The 21106-nt window shown below is 37.6% G+C and overlaps 1 protein-coding gene across 1 annotated transcript in view; it reads right to left on the reverse strand.

Annotated features, from left to right (window-relative positions):
• TENM1 (teneurin transmembrane protein 1) overlaps window positions 1–21106 on the reverse strand; it is a 761012-nt gene that overhangs the window by 646230 nt on the left and 93676 nt on the right.

The following is a 21106-nucleotide window of genomic DNA, read 5'->3' on the forward strand; positions in this document are numbered from 1 at the left end:
CGAAATGAGCGTGCTACGCAAATTTTGAGGGCCAAGATATTGTCTGAAAAGGGATTGTTTTACATTAATGTATTTATACAACACAGATTAACTATGTTGCAAGACATCAAAAAATGAATAAAGATAGTTATTAACACATACTGCTTCTCAGGAAACTGTGAATCAGGCTACTTTGCAATTCCCTTCTACACAGGAAAAAAAATGAAGCTTTGTTTCCATTTGCACCATTGTATAATTTTTTTTTAATTTCATATGCATTAGAGTATTTTTCATTCTGTGAAAAATAAATTTATTCAGAACAGCTGCAAAACAATGCAAAGAATTATTGTCTTAAAGCTGGCACTGATTTCAAAGAGATAGAACATTCATTATTCTATCTAACAACCAGCATACTAAGGATCAACCAGACAAACATTCCAAATGCATCACTTTATTCCAGCACCCCATTTTGGTGAAAAAGTAGAATATTCATCTACGCCAGAAAGCATTATCTAGTGCTATATAGGGAAAACGAATTCATTGAGCAGAATGTGGGAAGTGTCTATTTTGGTCATCATGACTTAGATAAGTTTATTTGGTACATAAAAAAATTATGAAGCTTTCAGTAAGATGTCAAGTTGTAGCATATTCTTTGTTAGCAGCAACCAGAAAACATCAGGTGCATGGATTGGATTTTCCTCTCCTTCATTTCAGTCAGGCAAATCACAATTTTTTTTAACATTAATAATGGCTTGTTTAAAAAAGAAACTAAGTTATACAAAATCCATTCTGTTTAGTACTACTAGATCTATTTCCAGAAAAAACACAAACCATATTTTCATTAAAACAAAACAATCAACCTGAAATTCCAATGGCTGACAGATTTTTGGAAAAGATGAAAAGCAGTTATGTTCTGTAGGAAATAGCTATTTTCACATTACAGGGGTTTTTTTATCCAAAGTTAAAGTATCTTTCAAAACGCAACAAGGATAATCTGGCCAGCACTATTGAGGATGCTTTTTTTATAGACACAAATGAAGGTTCACTGCAGTGAGAGAAAAAATGAGCCCTATGTCCACAAGTAACTCAAAGGAGGACTTCTCTGTATCTTCTGATTCAGGACACGTCAAGTGTATTCTCACAGGCTTAGTCAGTTCATAGGATAGAAAACTATCCAGACTGAAATGTAAACAATTCCCCTTTTAACTTCCTAGTTTTAAGCTACTAATTCTTCATTTATAACTTAGACAGTTTACTAGGAAATGTGTCCTTTTTTTAGATTACTTTTCATGATTTTCCTATATATACAGTAAAGCAACTTGATTAATGTTTTCCTGGGGGGAAATCTGAACTTGAAGCTTTATTGTTCTGGAAATCTTGATATTTCTTGGAGAAGCACAATATTTCTACCATATGTTTTGCTTCCTTTGCTGCAAGTAGGGACCAGGTTGCTGTGGCAACCGAGTTACAGGATGACTAGAGAGCTGTGTTTGCTGACACTATGCAGCAGGATTCCTGTCCTCCTTGAAGGAAGAATGTCATATGCTACATTTCAATTGTTTAAAATAGGGTTGATTGTGATGTCTTCTTGTTGCTTACACTTACATCATCCTAAAGGTCTGAAAGAGTCTCAGGAGCCAGTTGTCATGATAACACTGAATTCCTCAAACAGAGCAAGTGTCAGGTCAACCTGACTGTTTAATCATAAATGTGGTTTGAAAAAAAACACACAAAAATACGAGAACTAAACTTAAAAAGAAAGATGGGAAATAGCCTCCAATTTAGGCTGATTATTCCACTTTCCTTTGATATGTCAGGAAAGGAAGTTCACTTTTCGTTCTGTTTTCAGGTTTCTTTCAAACAGTTGTCAGAGTCCTTCCTTCATCATACTACCTTGATTTTACATATACTGCCCAGCAACTTATCATTTATTAAAATGAAGCTTCAGGGCAAATTCCTCACCTCTCTAAAGGTAATAAATGGTTTATCACTCAGCTTCCTAGGGCCACAATTTAATTGCTGGAAAAGGTAAGACCAGCCTACAGAACATTCAGGTGTCACCACTGTAACTAACATACTCTCTAAGGTAAACAAAATCCTGAAAATAACTTATTATTAATCTAACATTCCTTTAGCTCAAAAAAGGGCTTGTCTTCATTAGAATTGCATCCAAATATCACTTATCAAATTGGCAGATCTCATTATTTAGGTTTTGGCTTTAAAATCTAATCAGTGTCTTAGTCCCAAATCATTTTTATGCTCCTTCCTCGTTACAAAAAATGCTATTTTCAACTTAATCAGTTTCACTACATAGTTATATTTCATTAGACACTAAAAAGCTGTGAGATTGGGGTAGTCTATTAAAGGAAAGCATTAAACCTAGAGCTTGGTTTCTGAGAAATAAAGTGCTCTACAGGATTCCTAAGAGAAGAGATCGGGGGAAACATCATCTTAACAGAAATTTAGGAACTATACCTTGCAATATATCATTAGACTTAAAATGCATTCTGTTTAAAAGAACTCTCAATCATATTCAGGTGGAATTACTGCCATTTTACAACTAGAGTGACACCTATTTTTCCTGGGTAGGAAACTCCTAAATCAACAAGAGTAGCATTAAAACCTCAGGTGAGCTTTGACACCAGAGGCCGATCATGTGTCAGCTTTGCTGGGGTGGGGGAGGTGGGGATGAGGAAGGAGCAAACCACAACCCCCCAGAATTTCAAGTTTGCTTTGGAGGTGGCAGCCATGTCAGACAGCAGTGAACAAAACCCCATCGTTCTCATGGTTGGTCGATTGAAGGTTATGAGCTTGCTGAGACAAGTTGGAATATCCATGAAAATCCAATGAAATGAATTTTTTGGGACCTCATAGGACATATATGTAACTGCACTACAAAGCAGATATCTATTACTATGTTTTGGTTTTGAACACAGCAGCAGTTCAGAACATTTGCCCTGCCCAGGCCCGATCTAAACTATAAATCAGGAATAGACCTGCAAGTTTATATCAACAAGACTGCTAATGTTTCATTTTTGGCAACTGCCTTGTCCAACCAAATCTTTTATTTTCTAGGAAACAATACATTTCTCTCAATGTCACTGTACAGAAACCTGGAAAACATAAGCATTAAAATATTGCTTCCTAAGGGTAAAACAAACTAGACCACAGCACTGCATGAATATGGGTGAAAACGTACACAAAATAATATTTAGATATGTAAGAGATACTACTGACGTGTCTGCTGCTCAGAGAAAATTTACAGCACAAATGTAAGAGTCATTGTGATGGCTGCTGTCAGCTACAAATATCATCTGCATATTACACACCTACCACATGCAAAATACTCCTGCTATCATCTTATTAAGGAGGCTGTGCAATACATCAAAATAATGTTATACCAGCCTGTAGGTACTAAAATATGGCCTTCCTCCTTATTTTGTACACAGTGAAAAATGACACACTTGTGGGTAAACTTGATCATTAATCCTAACAGATAATTGAGAGCACACACTTGATACCACAACTTTAGATATCTGGAAGCCACAGAAATATAAATGTTCTACATTTTAGTGAAAAAGGAAGGAAGGAGAGGAACTGAGATGACAATTATTTGAACTACACAGAATTTTAGATGGGTAATAATTAACTTGGTGATGAGCAATTGAGATGAGCGGTAGAGAAAATCTCACAAGCTTTCTTGAGCAGTACCAAAAAGTATCTAGGGCTGGAACAGAAGAGAAACTTTCTCAACCATTATCTCTGATTTTCATTCTTCTATTCTTTGTTGGGAAAAAACTTCTCTTATTTTCTTCAATATCTAAAAAGTAAAAGAAATTCCACACATAAACATTAAAGAACTGTGGACTGACTTGTACTCCTTCATGGCTTTGGGTAGATCAACATTCGTTAGGATGGGATAAAACTGAAGAGAGGAATTCCAAAAAGGTTTGTCGCAAAAAAACCACAATTCCAGAGGTGCCTCATATGGCTGAGATCATTCCTATCTCAGTACCTTCATGCAACAAGGTTCTCTTCATCTGTAGTTAAGATCCTGTGCATAGCACAGGGAATGGCTTCACTTCTGAACAGGAACATGCTTTGAATAACACACTAGCGCAGCCTTTTGAGTATCAACCAGCTGCAAGAGTAACTTTGGTAGGACTGTCTCTTCAGTCCTTAATCAGAATTAAAGGCAACCAAGACAGAGGCTGAAAGAAGAGGAAAGTAGCCCCCATCCCACCATGCATGGGGAATATGGGTCCCAGAAGAGAGGACAGCAGAAACAGAAAATAACCTATGCTCAGACAGAATCAAAGCATTTCTTAGAACAGCTTTGTGCCTAGAGCTGAGCCTGCTCCTCAGGAGGATTAGTAGTTACTGAGGAATCCTCAAGTGGATTCCTCTCCTCCACTTTTCCTTTGCTGTATAAAAGCAATATGCATAATCCACTCTGTTCCATATTTTCCAGGCAGCACCCACCACATCGTTCATTCAAAGGTCAGGCCAACACATATGGCATGCAATTGAGAACAGCAAACATGAAAACATTTGTCATTAATCATTATAACCCCTAAGTATAAACATAAATAGTTACCTACAAAGGATATTTCATTTCCTATGAAAGGAGGTGGCAGTGGATGCTCACCAGCAATGAGTTGCAGCCAGTACAATAATTTGAAAATTTATACACAGTCAGTGCTCCAGCCAGCCAATAATGCATGCAATTATTGCTACTGTTAATGTGCCTGCATGCCTAATTTTGGGAGCAGCGTGCAGAGTGCTTTCCCCTTAAGGTGGCTTGAGCAACTGGTCTGTGTTTTAATGGAGAGAACCATATGCAATGAAAGCAGAACTTCCAGGAGACAAGTCACAATTTCAACTTGTTCTTGTTGCCAGAGCAGTAATTACAGTGAAATGGGAAAAAAACAAGTACACACCTACTATAAACAGATGGCTAATAAAAATTTGGGGAGCTCTTTCGGTACAGAAATTGAGTATTCTGAAACGACACCTACATAACAAATGCTTGGACATGTTGTCTCCTTTTACAGGCTACTTAAAGTTGTGCCCTCTAGCTCAGGAGCTGAACTGCTTTTTCCCTTTTTAACAATTATATGCAGAAGTTTCAGAATACATGTATATTAAATATTAACCTTTATAATATAATGTACTGAATATTCTTGTAAAAACAGCCAGTAGGTATTAACTACTAATGCGACATACTCAAACATAGTCATGAATTTTTGTGTTATACATCACAGCTTTCTGGTCTACCATCTTTAGATAAAGAATAGTCTTGATGAAATTTGGAGGCTACAATATATGTTGTAACCTTGGTCCACTGAGGTTTAATCATGCCTGCAAACATGTGCTCTGTTTTGTACTTCCATTTGAAGACAAGAACAAATCTTTCCATTTTCTCAAAAATGATGACAGGTGAATCAGTGTTTCAATGTTCAAGTAGGTCAGCCCATGCTGCATTATTCAGTGTAGCAACATGACACTTCTCAACAATAAAATATGGTCTAATACAAATTTGAAGTGATACAAGCATATATCTGCTTTTCTGCAGGAGAAGACCTGCTTTAATTTGAAATTGTTCCTCCTCCATCTGCAAGAAAAATGCGAAATATTACAAATTAATTATTTTTGCCTGCCTATCTTTGTACTAGTTGAGAGCAGGGCAAACACAAGAAATAAGGAGAAGCACATGTCTATTCCCAGGCAGCACAAGCTACACCAGATTTAAAGGGACTTTATCAGCTTCAAATATAGTCAAGTAAAAGCAAAAAAGAAGAAAAAAAAGCTATTTCAGGTACTACAAACATCCTGGAGTCTCCCCTACCAATTTGGGGAGGCACAACCAAGCATCTTCTGTATTTTCAGAATGTTTTCTATCCTCTATTTGTGTTCGAAAAGTAATGCCCCTGAGGGAAACGCAGTCTCAATGTTCTACATTATCTGTACACAGAAACACTTGTCAGTGGAAAAAGTAAACAAAGTAAAGTTGGCAACCCTCACTCGCCTCATTTGCAACAATTCTATGCAGCACTTTTAGGAAGAGGAAGGTAGATATTCTCAGGAATAAGTACTTGCCCCTGAAAATAATAAAGAGAAAACAAAAGTGTATTTCTACAAGAAATGAATAATGTGATTTACGCCAAAACTGAGCTTGGGCATCCTGTTTTTAATTACATGTCCTCCGATCCAATACTCCTGACAAATACTTATCTACATGAAATCACCAAAACATTTTAACTCTGATCACATTTAAGATTAGTCACACCGAGATTATTCTTTTAAACTTTCTGATTAGCTACATCTTAAGAGATTTAACATATGAACAGGCTTCATTGCTCTATTTGTTCTAGTCACTGTATTTATCAAAAGAGTTGATCTTATTAAGTTTTTAAGCAGTCTCTTATTTCTCCCTTTCCTTAAGGTCAGTTATCACAGTAATTTAGAGAGTTGAAATGCTGTGTATGGCCATCACCTTGTCACGCAGCACCACACTGGGAGCATCTAAAACACCCCTGACAGCCCTCACTTCCATCCAGGTGATTCTAATTATGTTGCCCAGGCAAATTTCTTCAGTACTGTCATCAAAAAGCACAGATGAACAGGTTCAGCAGCAGTTTTTCCAAGCAGGAGTTGGAAGTCCCTGCACTGGAAAAGAACAATAGCATTTGTTTGAGTTTTTCTGCTTAGGTTTTGCTAATCTGTTCCCCCACCCCGTTTCCTTCACTAACGGCAGTGGAACGGATGGCACAGAACAGTCACCTCCTTGCTGAAAGAAAACTCGTGATAAGGTGATGCATCAGTTACTAATTTTAATTTGTTTGTTTTTATTATGTCTTGAGAACACCAAAAAAAGACTGGTTTTCCTAATAAAGTGTGATTCTCCATAGAAAACTGACTAAACAGTGACACCATGGGGTGTCTTGCTTATTCATGCTAATTAATTTTCACCTAAAATTACATAGCATGTTAAGCATTTCAACTGCTACCTCTGTGTAATCAATCAGAAAAAAAAAAAAACGCCTTTTTTCGCCTGCCTAAACCTGACTAAACACTAAAGTTTATTAAATAATTAGAATATAATTACGATGTCAGTCAAACAGCACTGCCCATTTGCTCTTCCACTGGTGTACTGGACTGTCGTGGGCAGGACCATAAACACCAATCTGCGGTGATCTGGATCCCAGGGTTTATCTAAGAACTCAAGAGATTAGAGCTGTAACCCTGGGTTAGAGAGATGAGAATCAGAAATACTCAGACTGGTGCATCACGTGCTCAAATTGTAGCTTGTTTTAAGTAGAGGTGCTTCACCTTCTGTTAAAAATTATTCATGTACTTCCATGACTGTGGCCCTTACTGCAGCCTCTCTGTGCGGCACAAGCAGGATATTAAATTGCCTTCCAGGGCTGTTTTCAGCAGATGATGGGTATCCAGACTGGCACCTCCTTTGCTACCCTGATTTAGGAGATACAGCTACGAGATCAGGAACCCTCACCTGGCCATTTGCCAGGCACTGTGACAGACCAACACCTCTCAGGTTACTGTTGCTCAGTACAAATGACATGTTCTCCCCTATCTGCAAACTGGTCTTCACATAAGCTTTGTAACTCCCCTATTTTTCACTATTGTTTTGAGATACCAACTCCTAGTTAGGAACTTTTCCTTCAGGAGTTCAGCTGAGTTCTCAGAGCTGTAACCCTTGACAGTGCCATGACTGTCCAGGTGCAAGGTTAAAGTGTTCAAGCACAGTTGAAATGAAGGCTGAGAATCCTGTGGCAGAAAGGCTGGCTCCCCAGGCCCCAGCTGAAAGCTGGCCCTGCTTTAGGCACTCGTGCAGCAAACCAGTGCCTCTGAAGGCATCAGCTTGGATAAAATTTCAGATTATCACTACTACAAATGGGACAGCCCTCCTCTAGAAAGATTAAACAGAAGCATATATTGTACACACCAAGCAATCACAGCTTTATAATGACTTAGTATTTTTGTGAAGGTATCAATGGAGTTGCTGAGCAACTCCATGCTCACATTCTTTCGTTTTCCACAGACATTGTATAAAAACTGTTCTATTGCTTTCTCAGTCAATACTTCCCAAAACAGCAAAATAATGTTGAATGCAAATTAAGCTGAGGAAGCTGAAATGGATCTAAGTTCAGAGATAGCAAGGCTGTAAAGTGATCATTAAAATGCTGGTGGCAGAGAGAGGTAGACAAATACATTTGTTTTCCTGTATATTTTCTTTCTTTTTCCTATTTTAAAGCACAAATTATTTGCATTCATTTTTTCACTTTTAGAGAAAAAAACCCACCAAATCAGGTTAGAGGTGCTGTTTTAAGAACAGACCTTAAAAGATAATTTTGGACATGGAGACAGAAGTACAGATTAAGTTATACATTTTTAAAACAGTTTTGATAGCTACATTTATATCCAACACATTAATTTAAAAGTCTCTTGTAATTAGAGTTTGATGATGTCTCCAGTAGAATTTATGAGTCCAGAATCCCATTAATACTTATTACTTTGATTTTAGTCATATGGATGAATCCCAAATCAAGATATAGGGCCACCTCTTTTTTTTTTCTTTATATAGACATGTGTTTCTCTCTTTGTTACTGATCAACATCTTTTCTATTTCAGTGGTAGCTTTTCACAGGCTCAGCATCCTTCAGAGAAACTTTAAGTGGTATATCTCATCCAATTGTCACTTCAACAAGCTGAACAACTTCAAACAACTTCAAGTCCAGTCAGTCCCAGAAGCGAGATCCACAGGTCTGAGCTTGCCCTGCTGAAGTGAACGGGAAGCTTGGGACTGACTTTGGTGGACCTCAGGTTTCATATGTTGTTCTAGAGGTCAGGAAAGCTAAAGCTGAACTTTGGATCAATAAATTCAAACAAACTTGGGAAATGACCAGGTCCAGCTGAGCACCTCCAGTCTGGAATCTGCCTGTAGTGACCAAAAACATTATCCCTGCTCTAACAACACATGAAGAAGCAGGAATACAAGCTTTGTTTGCATCTGAGCCATTGCAGCTGAACAGTAAAGTACGTTCAAAATGCCATCAATGAACACATCCACCGTGGGAAAAAAATCCACCACATTGATGTTACACAGTATCTTCCAGAGGTAAAATACACTTCCTTGTGGTGAGTTAATTGAACAATCTCACCTTTGGAGAGCCAAACATGAGATATCTCAGATCAGCTCACTGAAACCAGATGCATTGAGGAGGTCACAAGCTGAGTATCCCAAAAAAGGAGGCACTCAAAATGACTTTTTGACATGGATATCAGCATGCTTTAGATGAGGAACAGAAAAAGAAATTATTATTGCAGAAAGTTGTGTGAACTCCTTTATAAATGAGGTTCACTCAAGTGGGCTAAAACACCCCTTATATTCCCCACGGAAGTGAATTTAGCACACTGGTCTTGCTTTGTCCAGAAGAACCTACTTGTTTTGGGTGCACATCCATAGACACAATGCCATGGGTTATTATTTGTTTTCTAAAACAACCCTTAACTGTGCCTTTGTGAAATCTGTGTCTCTTTATGTTTCTCAGGGTGACACAATATACTGTGAGAGACATCGTGTCTGATTACATCAGTCAGACTGCATTAAGCTGTGTCAGTAATGACTGCCAATGTGACTGATGTAACTGGATGTGACACACCATCACTCTGTTTTCTCGTCTGTGAAATATGAGATGGATTTGGGGGCAAGAGGAAAAAGAAAAATCACAAAAATTTCACACCAATAGAAAATGAATTTAAAGAAACCTGTTCCTGTGCTCCCTTTCATAACTAAAATTGATTGAAAATCTTTCGTTATGTTAGGGACTAAAATAACAGGAGTGAGGCATAAGATATCTCTGCAGTCAGCTGTGGAGACATCTCTGTTCTACTGAGCACATTTTTTTAAAGGAAAAACATGAAAACTGCAAGGTGGAACTCAAAAAGTTTTGCATGTAAGGACGTACTGCTTGTTTGAAAGACTTCATGGCCACTTCATTGACACTTCTAAAAGATGATCTCTTCTTTAATAATTCAATATATGTGAACACAGCAGGTAAAACAAAGCAGTCTATCACTTGAAAACTTCTGGAAAACTGTAAAAATTTGGTGGGCTGAAACATAAAGTCTTCTGGTTATTGCTCTATGATTAAGTACTTTAACATTATTAACATGCCAGTCACTAACAAATTTCTAAGAACTCTTTTTGTGGCCATCTGATTCTTTTGGTACTGGCTCAGGACCTTCAAAAGTGTTTCCTTCCCTTGGTGACTGACAGGGGATTAGGATCTGAGTGTGCCCAGGGCCAGGAAAGTGCCTGCGGTACCAGACCTTCGAAAGGCCTCGGTCTCTCATTACTAATGTAGGTTCACAAACAAGATTTAAGCTATCTCCAGCAATGCCAACACTACAGAAGCCAGCACTTTATTTACCATGGATGCATCCTCCCTAACCCTCAAAAAAACAGGCAGTCATGAGAATCCAAAACAAATCAAAGCCTGGAAAGCAGCTAGAACAGTAAGACTTTCATATGGTACACAGCAGAAAAAAATCAGCCTCTTTCAAAGCAGATCACTTTCTAAAGTCCCACGCCAAACTAAGGCACAAAAATTGTGAGTAGCAACAAGCACATAAGGGACATTTATCCTTTTAACTTCTCACTACATATTTTTTTTCCCTGGCCAGTTGGAGAATTCTCACAGTGAAATCCTCAGAAAAGTTAGCTCTATGAGCTACCACACTACTCTTTCCAGTGTAAAAAACTCAGCTTGAGTTGGCAGTCACATCTTGAGTAACAAGATGGAACAGTGGCTCTTCATCTTCCATCTTTGCTTCTGCTGAAATTACATGAGGTTTGTTAAAGTCCTTTGTGCCAGCAACGTTGGAAACTGGAGTTACCCAATATTTTGTATAGGCTGACATCCACCTAATCATAAGAATTAACTGGTGTCTTACTTTTGTAGCAAAAGAAATCACACATAATCAAAGAACTATGCTAAATGCAGCTTTCTAGTAGAAAGGGTTCAGAGGAAGAGAACAGCCAGCAGTAGCTGGCATACTTATGTGTATGATAATATATAATACTTAGATACTTATTAAGGGGGGGGGGGGGGTTGGGGTTTTTTTTACAGTAATAAGACCCAGCAAGGTATCTCTTGGTTTCTGGGTTTGATACTACACAGTGCATACAGAGTACAGCACTGCCAGGTAAATTAATCTCTATTAATTAAATCCATTATAAGCAGCAGGAATTGCATCCCATCTAATTCTGGGGAAATATAGTCTTCTTTTTCTTTTTTTCAATTACCTCAGCAGTTCAGAACATCATGACCTAACAAAACAATTTAGAGTCATGAAGTGGGGTAGAGAAAATATGCCTTGCAGGGGCAGGAGGAGGACAAAGTCACACTGCAGCAAACACACCCACCCAGAGACATGCATGACATGTTCAAAGCCAACACAGTGATCTCTGGCACCCAACCCCACAGTGTGCTCTCTGCTCTGCCCTGTATCCCCAGCTGCAGGGCTGGATTTGTCTGCAAACCCATAAGCTTGTATGGCCCCATGATTTGCAGGGAGGGGGAGAGGATTGTTTGAGTTAAACAGATCTTTGCTCTGTTTACAGCAAAGCAGATGACAAGATTTTTGCCCTGTCTACAAATGACTGTGTGCAGGTCCTTAAGCCAGCTTTGTGCTTCTCTGGGAACTCAACCATATATAAGCAAAGGATAAAAATAATCTTTTGAGTTCGTTTGCTGCAGAAATAAAATAGACTGAAATATGGTTTTATATGGGCAAAAAAATGAATCCTTAAAAAAAGAGACGGATTCACATTTTAAAATAGTTTTCACATTTAGACACTCAAAAATATCTCTTTCAGACTACACATGCGAGGCATATAAGTACCTTGCTCACTCTGAGCTTTCACTTCAAAGAGTAGTATATGACAAGCAGAAGAAAAATAATTGTCCAGGTAATGTTTAGAGTCACACAGGTACATTTGAAGGTCCATCCCTGTTCTTAAACACCATTTCGAAATGCATCCAAGTGTTCTGATAAAAATCAGCCTCAATGTGAAATAGGAAGAGAAGGCATTTTTGCTTCATTTCAGACTTATCTCCGAAGGTCATCTCTCCCCGCAACACATTTGCTTACTGCAGAAAAGAGACTATATTTTCCATGATGTTGCTTCAGTAAATTGCATGAGTCAAAATAATTTGTACGTCCATTTTCCACAAAAAGTTTTCTCAAACCTAGAGCTCTGTAACAAGAGACTATGCATAAATTAATTGTCTTCAGAAAGAAATCATGCGAATACTTTAACTGGGAACTCTGTATGCAAACTTCAGCATTAAAGAGCTGAACAGAATGCAGAGCATAACCTACAGGTGGAAATATGATTTCCTACAAATGTCTTTATATCTCATGCAGAAAAGTTGCATTTACCACTTCTCCAACTTACATTTCGTTGAATAGAAATAGAGTCACAAGATATTGCTCACTGGACTTGTGGTAGGGAAGAAATCAGTGATATTTCTAACTTCAACTGATCAAACTTGAATTGCAATTTCTAATTCTAATTCTGCTTTCCAGTTTTACAACCAGCCTTGGAGAGACAGAGTTTTTAGGTTTGTTTGAATATCTAGTTCTAGTGACACTCAAATGTGTCACTTCTAGGACATAGGAATCCTTGCTTCTTTCAAGAGTTTTTTCCTGTCCAGAACAGTCACAAGGCTGCACAAAATATTGCCTTGTACCAACTCACACATTAGACAGCAGTAAGGTCACAAAGTCAAGAATTTATTGGCTACAACTTCTTATCCAGTGTCATTCAGGAATCAGTCCATATTAGCCATGTTATATTTCAAAATACTTGTGCAGAATTTTAAAATAAATAACAAAGGTACAAGGGAGTAAAGAAAAAAAAATAATAATGTCCTGCAGTTAAATGCAATAGGATCTTGTTCTTTTCCAGAGCAAACTCACAGCTAATTTAGTATTCTTTGCTAACCCTAATCCTAACCCAAAGGCAGCTTGCCTGATTTCACACAGAGGCTGCTATGTCAGAGAGCACATACACATCCTAACAAGCATAAACCTACAGCAATGCTTGGAGCAGCAGAAGGAAGACACAAGACTGTGATTCACAGTCTCCTTTCTGGTGATGTATAAGCTGAGCCAGCCATGGTTGGTTCCAGGTACTCTCAGTTTCCAAACACTGAATTAAATTTGAAGCACTTCCAACAGCAGTCAGGCAAAATACACTGATGAGATGTTTCTATGAGCATCCCTAATTTGCTACAGACCTAGAGTGTTCTTGACCACATGCAGAGCACAAAAGAAGCTATCAACCCTGTCCAGAGCACGTGGGGATCTAAGGATAGTTTTAAACATATTGAACAGTAGACCAGGACATACTCTCTAGAACGACACATACTAGAAAGCTAATTCTTTGACACATATGAGTGCACTGTAAATGAAATTGTGAAAAGTTAACCAGCCCAATGACACCTTGTTGTCCAAAATACAAGCAATGAACACTGACACAGCTGAGATGTCTGCCTGGAAGCTATCTTCTAACCCAGATGACAGCAATAGAAAAAATACATTCAAGAGCTTGGCATCTGAGTCTTGCAGCTGTCAGAGCTCAGAGTGGCCACAGGTGCTACTCCCAACCATGAAATCCACTGGGGAGGGAGAAGGCAAAAAATGAGAGTACAAATGCTACCAGCAAAACAGGGAGTAAAGGGCAGACATAAAACCCCCTTCAACTGCCAACACAGTGGCACAGATGCCTTCTGACTGTATTTACATGGTGACATATTAACAGCAATCAAACTGGTAATCTTAACATGTTGAGCATGTTCCTTTAATGTTGACAAATCAGCATCTGCCAGAGAGTCTCAAAACTAAGAGCAGAGGGTAGGAGTGTAAAAATTAAAATATCTATATACATATTTAGTTGGAGCACTAAATGGCCGAGGGGAAAACACAAAGCAGTTTGTACCTTTCTTCAATGACTGCTCAGTAGTGTGGAGCTGCACCCATTTCTACCCATTTATCCTTTTGATCTGTTTAGGCCTTCTTCTTTCATCTCTTTGGTCAGCTGTCATTTCTCATTATATGAGCCATCCATGCAAGATGCTACTTCTGAGTGTCAGCCTTACAACTGTACTCATGTCCTCTACAGCCCTGCATAAATAGCTCAATGAAAATTAGTAGTATTGGAGGTGACTCTGTGAAGTGGCCAAGGAACACCTGTAAACTTCCCTAGTTACAGAATTAGGATAATGATGGACCATTCACAGCATCCATAACAGAAGAAAGGTCACTCCCAGTGAACCCAAGTAAAGTCATTCCCTCCCTTTTCCTTTCTTCCTTCCAAATTACACCTATGCATAAAGTGGAAAGTTTCAGCAGCAGAATATTGGAAAAGTCATTACAATGATGCAGTTCTGCAACACACAGAAATAAATCAGACAGACTTGGTATTGCAGCCAAAGGAAGATGAAGGTCTCAGCCACCCTCCTATAAGCTGCTTACTCACTGCAGGAATGGAATCCACCATTATCTCATCTCTATACATATTTTAATTCCCCTCTTTTAAAAATAGAACTTAATATGAGAGCAGTAAAGGACAATATTCCTCATGAAAAATACCTTAAAAGAAAGTATTACATCCATCTCATGGAATTTCAATTTTTAAAAAGTTCTTTAATTTTGCCATAAAATAGTAAATATATATTATTAAAAAGGTATCAAATCTAAATGTTTTGATAGTCATTTTCCTAATTTTCTGTTTGTAACTTTATTTATAAATACTTCTATAATAATCAAGTATAGACACAAAACTAACAGACTTGATTACTTAATCCACACAAATTCTGAAGAATTAGCTAAATTCCTTCCTGTTATTTCCTATCCAGATAAAAAAGAAGAAAGTACACATTTGCTCCAGACTAAACAGCTGGACATAAATTCTTTCATGTAGTCTTTTGAAAATGCAATTTATTTTAAAATCCATTTATTTTAATGGATGCTGCACAAGCCAGCCACTCCTGAAGTGTATCTCTTCCTAAAAAATGTCAGTTGTATTTCCTAACAAAAATAACCTCAAGTAGCAAAGTTAGTTTCTTTGATGACCTACACTCAGTTAAAATCTATGTTGTTAGATAGGATGGGTAACTATTTATAATATTAAAAAAAGTTATTAAGCCACTTTACAGTGGAACTAACAACACCTGCATCATTTTTCCATATTGTAGAATTTGATTAAATGCCAACTGTGGTCAGATACTGAATTTATTGAATTGGATTGGTGCTTTGTTGCTTGGATTCAGAAGCTCAGGACAACACCTTGAATGCTGTTTAAATCTTAAAGGCAAAATGCTGTGTTCATTTAAAAGGCCATTTACTGCTGTGATCAAGATTTTTAGGAATCTGAAAATTTATTTTGAACCTTTAGAGGAGCTTCTTCTCACATCAAGCTTAGGTAGCTATTTTAGACTTTGTATATGTCTGCTGTATTTGCTGAAGATAAACTCTCAAGTCAGACTTTGTATTAATGAACCATGACTAAACGCGGTGCTCTGTTTCAATTTAGAATCACAGAACGGTTTGGGTTATAAGGCACCTTCAAGATCATCTTGTTCCAAACTCTCTGCCATCTAATCTAACCCTGCCCTCAGTTTAGAGCCACTCCCCCTTGTCCTGTCACTTCTAACCTTGCCAACAGTCCCTACTCAACAACCCCTTTAGGCATTGGAAGGGGCTCTGAGGTCTCCCCAGAATCTTCTCCAGGCCAAACAGGCACAACTCTTTCAGCCTGTGTTCGTAGCTCCAGCCTTCTGAGTAACTTCATGGCCCTCCTTTTACCAGATGAAGGTCCTAAACATGCATTTTTCAAACTAGGTTTTACCTTGTTAACATTTTCATTTGCATTCTGGCGTGAGTAAAATTCATCAACTAAAAGACCTCTAAACTATGCAAGTCCAGGTCATATAGTCTGGAGGCAAAAAAAAGATTATCACTAGATAAAAGCACATGTTAGCTACTACATAGTTTCCAGGAGAGCATTCAGGTGCTCTCTGTGTTACAGGACCTGCAGGGATGCAGTGAGATTTCAGCATGACACAGTACAGTGAGACTGCAAAAGCCATTCCATGTTATTGTTAGAAACTGAGACCACTGAAATTCTTAAGATTTAGACCAAAAGCTAAAGGTTTAGACCAAAAGCTAGATTACAGATTAAACATCAGTTTCCAGCCTGCAAATCAAGACTATTTCCCTAGGTGAAATCCAATTGGATCAGGGCTGGTCTCATTTGCTAACTCCCAGTGCCCATAGATTTCATTACAAAACTTTCAATTAACTAAAGCTAAATTCATGATTGTTCTTTTTTGTTTGCTTGTTTGTCTTCAACTATAAGGAACAGAGTATTTGCTTTGGAACAACCCAAGTCTGTAATGTTTCAGTTTCACCTCGTAAGGACAAAGGAAAAAATATTTACATTTGATAGGAAATGTCCCCTTGATCAAATGTAAAATATAAGTACAGCTTTGAATGGAATCATTTGGATAAAGGAAACTGTCATACACAACAACATAGAAGTGTGTAATTTCTGATCATTTCTCCTGTCTAAATGCCTGCTAAACTCTCAACAACATGACAAGCATGTTATTTGCTACATACAAACAATGTTTCCAAGCAACTTCTTGGCTTCTCTGAAGAGAAATCTTGAAATAGCTCAATAAGGTCCAGACTATGTGCATTCACCTTAGGCAGGAGTAATTACCAGGAAACCTATAGCTAATTGCTATCCACCCCTGACCTCGCAGGCATCACAGTCATGAGTTGGGCTACAGGATGATTTTGAAGCTACTGAAGGCAAAAAAATGTTTAATTTTGTATCCGCTTTTTCCAAACTAAAACTTTCTCCACATTAATCATTGTCTCAAATCCACCACAGCCTAATGAACTCTTAATACACTGTGAGTACACTGACACACAAGGTCCAAACACTTTTAAATAATTGCTAACTTCATGGATGTCAAAATCACTTCACATGCAGTGCAAAAGGCAGTGGAAAGGCAGGTATTTTGAGGTAAGATCCAGCAACAAAGCTGTATAGGAAAACTATTTAAAAGAATCAAACATTTTTGCAGTCATGGGAAAGTTCCTGTAAGTTTTTTCTGACTCCATCTAAAAGCATTACATCTGTACCTTTCCTTTATGATCTCTCCTGAACTCCACACTGCTTTCCCTCCCAACTGCTCTGCTGCCTTCCCTCTCCCATCCTCTGTCTTTACTCTCAAGTTTCAGTGCTATATTACATCTCCATCCTTACTCAATTTCTTATTTCTCATCTGTTGTCATTTCTACAGAAGTTTTCCCTTCACCAAACAAGCTTTCCAATATGTACTTCTATAAACTATGTTTCCCCAGAACCTCTTCAGGTAAAACTTGCCTAAATTAAACACAGAGAGATGGAAAATTTGTGTAATCTGCAATGACAGTTATTATAACATTATGTCTACTGTTTGCTTCTTATAACATAGTTCTGCCAGAGCAAACCCAGAGAACAGGAATGAAGTAAGATCTTCCTATAAACTAAAGACTAAAAATGGAAGAAATATCCCTGTCAGAATCAACCAGGACAGTGGTTTTGCTCTGCAAAGAGATTCCCACAAAGACTCCCACAAGTTTCCATTCAGCATTCACCACAAGCACTAAGGAGAGAGGGTGCTGGACTATGTGCAGGACCAGAGCCAAACTCCATTAAGGTGATTAAAGTTTTGCAACACAGAAAACACCTGCATGAAGAACTGAAATCCTCAGGACCTAGAAAATTAACATGTACATTTAATTTTAACATAGACATCTGTATATCTTCTGAAGTTGTATTTGTTTCTTTTTGTTATTAAGGAGAGACAATATTTGATCATTTACATGTGGAGGATTCTTTAAGCACAGTATCTCCTATGTGCAAATTTGTTTACCACGAGGAGCTCATTCATTTCAGGGTAGAATTGTTGATAGCTTCCAAAAACAAATAGAATTTCTGACTTAATAAAGAAGTTATGTATCTATTGGATTTATGAAGCTATAGAAAATATTAAACCCATGAGAACTTAACTTCCAGTGGTTCATAAGTGTTATTTCCAACTGCTAAGTTAATGTCTTATGGTATCATTATGGAACTTTTCAATCCCATTGGAGAATTTCATCTATTCTCACTTCCTGAATAAATAGCCTGAAACAATGTACTCCCAAACTGTTCTGGCTGAAAATCCTATGACACCCTGTTGAGAATCATAGTTAGATTATTATTTCTTGCAAATACAAATATTTGCCTCTCAAAATATCCGAGGAAGCTGCATTACTGAACATTTACTTCTTATTCATCTTTCAGCTACCTTATTAAACCTTTCAGAAGTTATTTTCAGGTGATGAATAACAGAAAATGAATACCAGCCACCTTGTTGTCAAACTTAAGCTTTATGAGAGCACAGGGGTGATCAGTTGGTCTGTATTTAGAATGTGACTGACAGTTTGTCAGTATTTGTGTCATGTCACAGTGAGTGACTGCAACCAGGAGTTCCACACAGAGCAGGTGCCCTCCCATGGCAGTGACACTTCACATTTACATTGGCTTAGGTCACGGAGAGTACTGAATGCAGAGTGAGCAAAAGGACACTGAGAAAGGCTCAGAAAAAGATTAATAACAAATCAGAACCATTTGCAAAGGTGTTGGCTTGGCATTATTTGACTCTTTTGTGTTCTAAATTGTGAGATTTTGAAATTAGACTTGGTTTCCTTGTGGCATTGTATTGCATCCATCAAGACTATGCTGTCACTACCCCTACAGTCTTTGGCTATTTTTAGGGTGTAAATAAATTGAAGTTAAACACTGAACTTAATAAGTCCGTGCTAGAGAAAATTTTTTTCTGTTTTGGCATTCAGTCACTCCTGTTAAATGCACATACTGTGTTTCCTTTCACAGCAGACTTCCCCCACTGGGCAACACAAAGGCATCCACAGAGCACCACTTGTTCATCCAAATCTGGCAAAAAGCTCATTTGGTGCATTAACCTGTGGAGTAAGGAAATGCCTATTGTATATGGCAAATTAATTTTTAGACTATTAATTCAATGAGAATTTGGAGCTGACTTCTGATGAAGCAAAATTTTCCTCCAGTACCTTATCCATCACCACTTTCTGAGAAAGTTGTCTGTGGTTCTGAAGCATCTCCCTGCAAGAAAACTACGTGCTCAGTTCCAGTTGGGACAAAGATTACAAACTGCCAAGAAACTTGTAATTGAAATTAACTTTTTTCTTCTAATTGCTGAAGCAAATGTCTCTTGAAAACCAAATACTTTGAAAGAAAATCATTGTGTTGGGTTTATACCTGGAATATTCATGTTTTAATGCAAGAGCAATTTAATATCTAAAAATATACCCTTGCCAATCTGTTGTCCTTGAAGACTTTTGTGCATTTTATCCAAGACAAAAATTTTCCCTGAGAAAACATGATGCATTAACTTGTCACTAGGAAAACTTTCCCACTATTTCAGCTTTCTACATGAATATTTAAAGGCAAATACTTCTACTTTTTTTCTGGTAAACTTCTCATACTGTGCGACATTTTACAAAAGAAGCTCGGAACACCTCTCTGGTTCAAGCTAGACAGAAAACTAATGCAGTGGAACCTCCCTTTAACCTTCTTTTTTTAAAAATTGCACTGTATTAGAGCTTTAAATGTAGTCTATATTGTTGAGAAAAACATTTTTCCAAACGACAGTTTGTTTCGATAAAGATGCAGTCTAGATTAAACAGGTAACAGACAAATGAAAATATATGATAGCAGAAAATTGGTTTCTAACTACTTTATCATTATCTGAGTCAATGTTTAGCACAAAATGCTATGAAGCACAGAAAAGTAAACTACCATTGAAAAATGTTTGTTCTCTCTGATGGAGAAGTGAAAGCCAGCAGTGTGACACAACAGTGTTTATGTAGATGTGAACAAAACTGCATCACTGGTCCATGTGCTGCTGACAGGAACTCTCATCTCTTTTTAATAGCATGAAGCAAATCCTAAAACACAAAAACATGCTACTTCCTTTGGACCACCTTGTAACATCTAGTGTGATATTTTCAAAAGCAACACAGACATTTTTGTAAAGCTCTTATTATATACAATAAGCTTGAACTGAAGTTCCTTATTTTTGTTAAGCACTTCTCTTCCCCTCTAGAATCCCATTTTCTTTTTTCTGTGCAGGAAAATCATACTAAAGGAGGAGGAATTTTGACCATGTGACTAATAAATATGAGAGCACTGTGGCACATACAGATGCAAACACACAGTAGTAGAAATTATTTTTCACCTGAGTAATAATATATCATTGTTAGACTAATTACATAAACGTACGCAAAAAAATAAGCAAAATATCTAAGCTTTGTTGGTTCTTTAAAGTACTGTGATATAGATTTCCTCCCATCTAGTTATCTGTGAAACAGGGCAAATGCTTTAGAGAAAGACAGGCCTGAACATGGATCACTTGAAACAAGCACAGTAACCATTGAAGGGGTTTGAAACTAAATGAAGATGTGGAAGATTCCTGCTTCTCCTGGTCCCTTCCACTCCAGACACACACGGACTGCTGGGCAGAAAACACTTCAGAAACACTTTTTGCATGATGTTTAATCCAAAAAGATTTTAAATAAAATTCTTTAAAAAAAACCCAAAAGAGTCAACAGGTATGAGCAAATCCTAATGAGGTCAATCTCACAGATAACAACTGTTGCAACAGTTTACTATGAAATCGAAACCACAACGTATTCCCCTGAAGTACAACGTCCAGTCCTGCTATGACTGAAGAAAAGGGGGTCTAGGTCATGGTTTTCAATGAAAACAACTTTTGTTCTCTTATACAGTCAATCTGAGTGATACTAACAAGAAGAATTGGATTTTTCTTGCAACAGCTAGTAAAAAAATATACAAAATCAGATACATTCTGCCTTTGTGGTTGTTTTTCTTTTCACCAAAAAATATGTTATTCAAGAGGTGGGTGGTTGGTTGTTAAGGGTTTTTTGTTTACAT

The sequence above is a fragment of the Chiroxiphia lanceolata genome, chromosome 14 (genome assembly GCF_009829145.1).
Source record: "Chiroxiphia lanceolata isolate bChiLan1 chromosome 14, bChiLan1.pri, whole genome shotgun sequence".
NCBI classification, from domain to species: domain Eukaryota; kingdom Metazoa; phylum Chordata; class Aves; order Passeriformes; family Pipridae; genus Chiroxiphia; species Chiroxiphia lanceolata.